Source organism: Heteronotia binoei, chromosome 11 (genome assembly GCF_032191835.1).
Source record: "Heteronotia binoei isolate CCM8104 ecotype False Entrance Well chromosome 11, APGP_CSIRO_Hbin_v1, whole genome shotgun sequence".
In the NCBI taxonomy this organism is placed as follows: Eukaryota; Metazoa; Chordata; class Lepidosauria; order Squamata; family Gekkonidae; genus Heteronotia; species Heteronotia binoei.
In genome coordinates this window covers 35,425,876-35,436,034 of record NC_083233.1, presented here as the reverse complement: position 1 = coordinate 35,436,034, position 10,159 = coordinate 35,425,876, and positions in this window count along the sequence as shown.

Below are 10,159 nucleotides of genomic sequence, written 5' to 3'. Positions count from 1 at the left end.
CAATGGAGTGGTGGGGGCTTTGAGAGCCACATGTGGCTCCCAAGCCACAGTTTGGCCACCTCTGGTATAGACCTTGCTTCTGAGCAGGCTAGACATTGTATCTGCCTCCTAATCTCAGTGGGGAAGGCAGGATATAAGTCAAATAAATAAATAATCTCCAAGCAATTGGAAATGCTACATAAGATGGTTGTTCTGATCAAAGTTCTCCAGTCTAGGACACCAACATTTTATTTATATTTATATATATATATATATATATATATATATATATATATATATATATATATATATATATATATATATATATATAATAACATACTATAAATACTTTGAATTTAAGCCTTTATGCCTAGAAGAAGAAGCAGCTGCCAAATACTACAATGGCTGCAGGGCAGTCATAGTTTACATCCTAAAATAGGGTTTGGAAAACTGAATCTGACGAGTTGTTATTATGAACCCAAATCCACCTCTGGATCTGTTGCTTTCTCTTTGTTTAGCAAGGGGCAATCCATCATCATGTGTGAAATCGTATCAATAATACCAGAACTACACTGACAAGATCTATTTATTTATTTATTTATTTATTTATTTATTTAAGATTTATACCCCGCCCTTCCCACAAGTGGCTCAAGGCGGCTTCCAATAGTAGATCCATCAAAATTACACATATAAAGGGATCCATATTTAAAACAGATAAAACAGATAAAACCCTAGTTATTAATACACATAAATATTTCAGCTATATATAAAAGGAATCCAGCAAGTTACAGTAAAATTCTCAAGCTAAGTATAGGCTAGCCGGAAGAGGGTCGTCTTACAGGCCCTGCGGAACTGAACAAGGTCCCGCAGGGCCCTCACCTCTTCCGGCAGCTGATTCCACCATGTAGGGGCCATAACAGAGAAAGCCCTTTCTCTGGTGGACTTCAACCGGGCTTCCTTCGGCCCAGGGATAGTAAGGAGATTTTGTGTTCCCGACCTCAGTACTCTCTGGGGAACGTGCGGGGAAAATGGGATACCAAAAAACCTGCCATAAAAACTTATAGAAGGGAAGGCTTTTAAACATGCTAGCATAAACGTTTAATAATCTGAGAGAACAGTAAGAGTGTATAAATAATGAGGGAGTTCTTCCAGTGGAATAATTCATAGCACTAATGGGGAGCAAACCCACCTTCCTCCAGGTTGAAATAAAAATTAGCTCAGTTATTAGGTGTGTTAGTCTTTTTCTGAGATCCTAAAGATCCGAGGAGGCAATATCTTCAGAAGTGACTTCTAGTTAGCTTGGCTTTATTGCATTTATTTCTAATGTCCTGAGGCAGAGGCTGTAAACTGAATCCTGGCACAAGAGATACCAGAGACCATTGGGACAGCATACAGAATTTTAGCTCTAAAATTTAAAGTATGGAGCCACACTAGCACTTCAGCTGATTTAATGCCTAGCTGTAGCCTAATTGCTGGGGTGGCAATACATGATGGAGGCTTCCATTTGTCATTTTAAGAAAGGAATTGAGATTATCCGTTGACTCATTAGCCATCATGATCCATATTGGGACACCACAGAGATACTGTGCAAGGGTGCAAGCTTTAAAAACCTGTAGTGGTGCTGGAAAGAACTGAGTGCTCCCCATATAATAGAAGTCACTTTCATCACTCCTAAAACATTTAAATAGGCTTTTTGCCTGTGTCTGTCCCACTTTAGATTAAAGAGGAACCAAACACCCAGATACTTGTAGATTTTTACCTGATAAATGTTAGTTATTTAATATACAGGGAATATTAATATTAGATGGAGACTTTCTAAAGACCAAGACCTCAAGTTTAGAATAATTTGCCTCTAAGGACTGGAAAATTTGTTTGTTTAATCTATATGAATGAGAGACCAGTGCCCAGAATTTGGCTGAGTCTTTACTCTGAGAAGCTAAAGTCAATTAAACCCATATTGCTTTTCTTTTTTTCTTTTTTGTACACAAGAAGATTCTCATGAGTGCATTTTGCCAGCCATAGATATGCCAAATAATTTGAGGAATTAACCTGTTTGAAGCAATGTTGTTTGTTGACCACTAATCTTTCAGCCTTTCTGCAACTAAGAGTCAAACCAGGTATTCACAGGAGAACACTTAATCAAAGGTTTTATAAAATATGGATGCAGTATAGAGAACAAGTATGAGTAAGAATCTGTTAAGAAAAAGGAACTGTCCAACTGAATATGTATATTAAACAAAAATTAATTCTGGGATTTTAAAGATTTGTAATGAAAATATACTATGCACCAAATACCTCATGCCTGTATTCAAACTAAGAATACAGAAAACCTGACCTGACCTGCCCAAGCGAGCCCACTCTAGGCAGATTGCAGAAGCTAAGTAGGGTCAACCCCAGCTAATATTTGTATGGGAAACCTTGAAGAATACAAGGGTTGTGACACAAGAGTCAGGCAATGACAAACCACCTCTAAAGGTCTCTTGCCTTGAGAACCAATGGGGCTGCCATAAGTCAGCTGTGACTTAACAGAAAAAAAAACATTTGAACAAAGATTGGATTCTTAATTAGAAGCAATGGTATTTGACCTTTTCCAAACCTGGGACTCAGTGTTTCCTCTAAGCTGAGTTAGTGTGAGCTAGCTCACAGGTTTTTTTAGCCTCTGGCTCACACATTTTAGTTTTTGCTCAGGAAAAATGGCCCCAGAGCAAACAAATTTATGCAGTAGCTCACAACTTTAATGACTGTAGCTCACAAAGTAGAATTTTTGTTCACAAGACTCCACAGCTTAGAGGGAGTACTGGGGACTCCTTCCTTCCTTCCTTCCAAGAGTCCCAGAGTCAGGAAACAAAAACTCAGCAAATAAGAACTAGCTGAGGATCAGAACCAAGGAAGAATCTGCTTGAGTGATCTGTCTTGCTGCACCTCTCATTAAGTACAAGTGCTCTTACTCGCTGTGCAAGCACAGCAAAGCAGGGTCCGATCTTTCCAAAAAGCAGCAGGAAAAATATGGCTAGCCTCTAAGGGCTCTCACAGGGCAGTCTAGTGAGACAGGACCAGTCCCCTCCAAGCCATTCTGCCACTGGTGGGAACAGCACCACTGATCAGTCTGGGCTCCTTCACAATCTGGTGTCTTGCCATTCCTCTCCCACCAGACTCTCACTGACCTGCCACCAGAGGGAGGCTTGCTCAGCTTCTCCCTTCCCTCCACACCCTGACCAAAAAGGCTCACTGGCCCAACTGCAGAACAGGAATAAAATTATCACATGAGACAGGTTATTGCCACCATCTCCTTAAAGCTATGGCCTAAGTGGAGAATAATAGCCCCTCTGTTGTTCATGAAATATTTAGCCACCCCTCTCTTTCCCTTCTGTCAGGCTTCATCAACACAGCTGGGTGTGAGAGTCCCCCTCCAGACCCTTCTTTCAACCATTTCTGACTATATAACAAGTCCTAGAAATTTGATGAATAGCCTCTGTTTTATATCTGCAGTCATGTGAGGCTATTTTATGTGAATGTGGAAAGAATATACCCATTCTAAAGAATCTGAACTTCTGTCAGGAGCCATCCTGAAATGTTATAGCAAAACACAGCAGTGTGCATGAAATGCAGCCAATAGCTACCATCAAAGATCCACCACAGCTCTCTCACTGGGCTCTTTCCTGTGTCTGCTGCCAGCAAAAATAGTTTCTGAGGGATATTTCCTTTCTGATGGTATCGCTACACAGCTGGTAGCCATGTTTTACCCACTAATGTTTTCCTTATGAATTTGCTACTGCATCGTGGTAGGTAGCAGCTACCGACATCAGAGGTAACAGCTACAGACTGCTTACAAGACCCCTATCAAGATTCTTCCTGTCAGCTGGGGCGGGGGGGGGGTGCGGGTAGGAGAAAATGGGTAGGATAGAGTTAGAGAAAAGAGGACTTACTTTCATGAACACAAACCAGTGATCCCCAATGTGGTGCCCATTAATATGTTTTCTGGTGGTACCCACTTCCTCTCCAGTGCAAGGAGACAATCATGGCTTTCCTCCACATCACTGGAGGAAAATAAACTTCAGATGATCCCTTTGTGCCTTCATGGAGTACCCATTTGGAAAGAGCTGCCATCATCACAGGGGGATACTTGGCTTAAAACCTCCTAACATTTTATGGAATCTCCCAATGTTGTGCAATTGAATTTAAGACCTCATGGCAACCAAGGCCCACTTGCCCACTAGGTAAACTAGGTGGTTGCCTGGGGCGTCAGGAGGGTGGTGCGCTGCATTGGGGCTCCCGCCCTCCCGATGCCCCAGGCAAGCACCTAGTTTGCCTACCTCCTCTGCCCTCCCACCCGCAGCCACCGCCTGCCTGCAACCGCTGCCACCACCGCCCCCCTCCTTTCCTTTCCTTTCCTTTCCTTTCCTTTCCTTTCCTTTCCTTTCCTTTCCTTTCCTTTCCTGGAACGTAAGATGCATGCTGCGTCACGGACAGCAGGGCCCAGGCACAGCATGCTGTGATTTCGTAGGGGGGGGAGGCGATGGAAAGGGAATGGAAGGGGGCACCTTGGCACCCTCGGGCACTGCAATGGGGGCAGTGGTAGGGGGGGGTGCCTGCCTGGGATGCCACGTGCCCTTGGGCAGGCGCTGATGGCAACCATTTTGTGATTGGCTTCTACCCATGGTAGCCATTTTGTTGTGGCACCCATTACTCATCCTCAATATTCCTAAAGCATCTGACATAGACCATTGGTCTTGTCTCTGCTGGCTGTCTTTTACTATTTATTGATTTCATTTATACCCCACCATTCTCCCCACTGGGACAGAAACAGGCTTACATCATTCTCCTTTCTTCCATTTTATCCTATCAACACCTACCATGAAGTAGATTAGGCAGAGTGTGTGTGAAATTCATGCCAGTGAATTTCCATGGCGCAGTGGGGATTCAAACTTGGGTCTCCCAATCCTAGTCCAATACCCTCTCCCCTATATTACATGGGCTATAGCAATTAACCAAAACCTCCTTATTTTAGTTTTAGCTTCAGTCTGCCTTGACTGCCAGGAATTCACAACCTATAACTCTTTTCTTTCAGCAGCTTTCTGGCCTACACAGACCCTTTAAAATTAACTTTACAGGGTTATTTATAATTATGTGTGAAGTATTGTGCCTCCCCCCATACACACAGAGAGAAACGAGCAATGAGAATAACTGGATTTACCAGCTGATAATGCTTGGCCCCTTTTCATCTTTGTACAAATAAACAGTCTTCCTCCCAGCAACTCCTTCCAGTCCAAGGACACCTGTTGCTAGGCTCGATATTCCTCCATCATAATGGTGTTTCCACTGTGAGAGGCAATAAGGTCTTTGATCTGTGAATAGAGATGCAGCTTCAGCAGTGACACATTTCTGCAGTTTGTTTTGAAAGCTAAGCCTTCACTTCTGAAAAGCGAGGCATGATTCACCAAAGTATAACCCTACATTCAAAGAACTAGGCCAACTTTGATGCAAGCCATTGTGTATACATGCTTGCCGTATAAATGCATTGGGTATTTATCAATAGTATAATGTGCATGTAACAGTGAAGCCTTTGATAACCATTTGGCAGAACTGATGTTATGGCATGAAATGTTATCAAATAGTCAAACTTCTCAGATGACAAACAAGTCGAAATACTTCTGAAATAGCTGCTGGGGGGGGGTGTGGAGTTGCCAGTTTGGCTGGGACTCACATATAACTTGCCCCAAAGTAGAGGTGGGGTTTTTCTTGGAAAAGGCAGAAGGACTCAGAGGTGGTCCCAGGAAACAGAGAAGCTCAGTACTCTCTAGTACTCAGGCTAATAGAAAAATGCAGAAAGGCAATGAGGGCCAAGAAACAGAAGGATGCGGGAGCTGAATTTCACATCTTGATGTGAAGCAACCTGCCAGTTCTTTGGCTGTAGGAGTCTCTTTGTTCTCAGACACATTTGAATCCTTCAGCAGTCCCTGAAGGAGATGCTACACTTCCAGAGAAGCATTATCCAACATATCAAATTGTGACCTCTTTTTGGCTCAGGTTTGTAATAATAGAATGATTAACAGACATTCTCACATTTTGACATATTACTGTTTTATTGCTCTCTCATGCTACCCAGATCAAAGGTTTGCTCAATTTGTTGGTTTTACTATTCTGTCATTGGATCTTAAATTCGTACCATTTTGCATTCTAAACCACTGCCTACCAGCTATATGTAGCTCTGGTCACTGTGCTTGATTCTTTGTCTGATGAAGTGTGCATAGAGCACATGAAAGCTTACATTCTGAATAAAACTTTGTTGGTCTTAAAGGTGCCACTTGACTACTACTTTGTTTGACAGAAGAAGTATTACTGGTTGTGAGTATATCTGATAGCCCCCACCAAAAATTCCAAACAGAACATCAGAACAGCTATTTACCCCTTTTTCTTGTTAGGGAGAAAATATACATCACCGGAAGTGCCCATGATTTTAAAAGTAGCCAATGAGAGAAGTCCTGGGCAGTGTCAACCAAACTTTAATAATTACAATGTTCTCTTCTAACTCTTATATCTTAAAAGTCTCTTGACTGTGTATTAAACTTGGTGTTGATTCATTCAGGTTAGCTTGACTCCCTGTCTTTAGATTTTTTTATTTTTAACGACTGTTTCTGAAGTATCAGAAATATTTTGGGAGGTGATCCGGTTAAAATGTTAAGCTCAATGAGACCAGTAACACTCAACAGGAGTTTAAAAGTGTTAAAAGTTGGAAGAAGGTTCAGAAATTCTAGTTGATTCAGAATGAGGCAGCAAGTATCCTTTTGGGGATGTAGCATGCATGGAGACTTTATGAAAGCAGTTTCCTGTCTTCTGCACTGCCTTCTCATTTGTATCTGGCTCATCCAAAAGTACTGATTTTGTCCTCAGTGACTTGGGCCCAGTGTATATCCCTCCACCCACATTGGCCGTAGGCCAGTTCAAGACTGACCGTGAGGCCTTCCTCTGGGAGCAGACTTTGATGGACATTGAGCCGGTTGGAGCCCAGAGAAGGGCCTTCTCAGATGCTGCTCCTCCCTCCCATTTGTGGAACTCCCTACCTCAAGAAGTGAAGAGAGAACTTTCTGATTTGGATTTTCCTTTTTGGGAGGACTTTCTTTGAGCTAGTATGCTTGATGGTGCTATAGAATTTTGTTTGTTTTAATGGTGGTTTTGCTGATGTATATTCTTTCCACTTATTTCTTATAATTCAGGGGTGGCCAACGGGAGCTCTCCAGATGTTTTTTGTCTACAGCTCCCATCAGCCCCAGCCACCATGGCCAATGGCTGGGGCTGATGGGAGTTGTAGGCAAAAAACATCTGGAGAGCTACCGTTGGCCACCCCTGTCTTATATGTATACTATACTAATTTTTAATCTACATTTATTATCTGTGATTTATTTTATTGTTCTGTGAAGTGCTTTGTGATGTTGGGCAAAGTCAATCTAGAAAACAGCATTGCCAAATTCCAAGTTGGGACTGGCGATCTCTCAGATTTACAACTGATCTCTAACAAACAGAGATCAGTTCCCCTGGAGAAAATGGCTGCTTTGGGCGGGGCGGAACTTCAATCCCAAAATCTCCAGGAATCTCACAGCCGGGGAGTTATATTCCTGCTAGAATAGGAATACAGAATGTGAAGCAATCTCAATACCTATTTACAGGGCTTTTTTGGTAGCAGGAAATCCTTTGCATATTAGGTCACACCATCCTAATGTAGCCAATTCTCCTGCATTTTACAGTAGGTCCTGAACTATGAGCCCTGTAAGCTCCAGAAGGATTGGCTACATCAGGGGTGTGTGGCCTAATATGCAAAGGAATTCCTACTACAAAAAAAAAATCCCTGCCTATTTATCGGGTTTTGTTTCTCTGTATCAGGTAATTCCAGAGCAATAACTCAACAGAGTGAAGGGGAGATCAAGGGGGATCAAGTTTCAAATCTCAAATCCAGCTGAAATTTCCCAGCATCCCCCTGGCAGTGCACCTGGATGTGAGGCATCCTTACTGGGCATTCAGTGTGTTGAGGACAAGATTCCAAGAATCTCATTAGCCGATCTGCAAAGGAGAAACAGCATCTGCACAAGCAGGCAACCGTGCAGGTTAAGGTGGTCAGTGGTTGCGCTTTGGGAAAACATTCTCTGCAGTTGGAGCGACCACTGCTCATGCCCAGAAGCTGATCAGAACTGACTGCTGCATGCTGAATCCGACTGAATGGAAATCTGACGGCTAGAAACCCAATTCCTGCCCTAAACTGGGTGGCCCAGATCTCAGCAACTAAGCAGGGTCGGCCCTGGTTAGCATTTGAATGGAAGACCACCAAGGAATTGCAGGGTGGAAATGCACAGGGAGGCTACAGCGAAGCTCCTCTTGCTTTGAAAACCCCACGGGGGTCACCATAAATCGGCTGCGACTCGACAGCACTTTCCACCACCAATTAAATTCCCAGCTCTGGTCGACAGCTCCATCCAGGGCTGCCTGTTTCCAGAAAGATCCGGCAAGGTGAACAGTCATCGGTTTCTGCCCGTAACTTCATCCCTTCCTGGTAACTCGGAGCATCTGCATTCCTTTGTCCTTAACCGCCTACCTGCCTTCCCCCCACCTCCCAAGCCGCTACGTCGGATCGGTCGTTCAGCAGCGACCACGCTCCACCCGTGAGGCTTCATCCGACACCGGGCCACCTTATCCCAAACTTCAATGCGCTTCACCTTCCGGAGCTCTGCTCTTTTCCAAGATATTGGATTTATTGGATTTCTATCCCGCCCTCCACTCCGAAGAGTCTCAGAGCGGCTCACAATCTCCTTCACCTTCCTCCCCCACAACAGACACCCTGTGGGGTGGGTGGGGCTGGAGAGGGCTCTCACAGCAGCTGCCCTTTCAAGGACAACCTCTGCCAGAGCTATGGCTGGCCCAAGGCCATTCCAGCAGCTGCAAGTGGAGGAGTGGGGAATCAAACCCGGTTCTCCCAGATAAGAGTCCGCACACTTAACCACTACACCAAAGCGGCTCTGCGTCCTCACTTTTGCACCTGCCCCCACTCTTATTGGACTTATTGGGGAGTTTTATAAGTCGCTTTTCAACAAGCCTTATAAAACAAAAGCGCCTTATAAAACAATCTCTCTTGCCCCAGGATGAGAGGGACGAAGAGAAGCCAGGCCGCCGGGTCTCTCCCAAACAGGGCGCGTCACGACACCAGTGCAGCGTGACCAAGAAACAGAAGCCGACGCACAGTCGGGCAAGCCGAAAGGCGGGGCGGCGCAAAGAAGAGCCACCTCCGTTTTTCAAAAGCTGGGGGGCAGCCGGGGGGAGGCTTTCGCGAGCTTGGTTCCAGTGCGGCGCTCAGGAATGTCCTGCCGCTGCAGCGGTAGTACAATTTGCCCTCCTCCTCCCAAGCCCAGCTCCGGTCCCAAGAAAGGAATTCCCCGGGGATGGAATGCTCCGGAGCCCTGCGGGAGGGGGGATGGACGGAGGGGTCACCCAGGGCTGGTTCGGCTCCGTTGCTATTTCGCGCGGCCAAGGTCGGCATTTTGGCGACCCCCGACGCCGTTCTCGCCTGCCTGCCTTCCCTTCACATCGCAGCACCACGAAAGGCCAGGAGAGCTTGCGAGGTGAAGCCGAGGCAGCGCGGCCAGCTCTTTCCGCCAAAGAGGAGGAGATGTGCGGAAGGGGAAAGAAGAATCGCGACTCGAGAAACTAGCCGGCCTCGGCTCGGCCTGCCCTCCCTTAGGCTGCGCGCCTCGGCGCCAGCGAGATATATTTGGGCGGGGGGGGGGCCCACCGCCGGGCCGCCCCCTCCCCACCTGAAGTTGCAACAGCCGGTTACAAAACTCGCTGGGTTTTGTAACCAGCCAGCCGGGCGCTGCCCAATGAGCGGCCGCGGCGGGGGGGATCACATGGCCCGCTTTTATATAACTCTGTGGCGGCGAGGCGCGCTAGTTGGAGGAGGCGTGTCCGCCCGAGGAGCCGGCGGCGGGATGGGCCTGCGGGTGTGGCGCAGAAGCAGCAGCAGCAGCGTGGTGGTGGTGGCGGCCGAGGCGCGGCGGGGTTCCTGGCAGCCAGCCTGGCCGGGCTGGTTCGGCGGCGTCCCCGCCCTCTAGAGAGCAGGCTCGCCGGGCCATGAGCGCGCCGCGGCGGCAGCAGCAGCAGGGGGAGGAGCCGCCGCCGCCAAGCGCGCTGGTGGTGT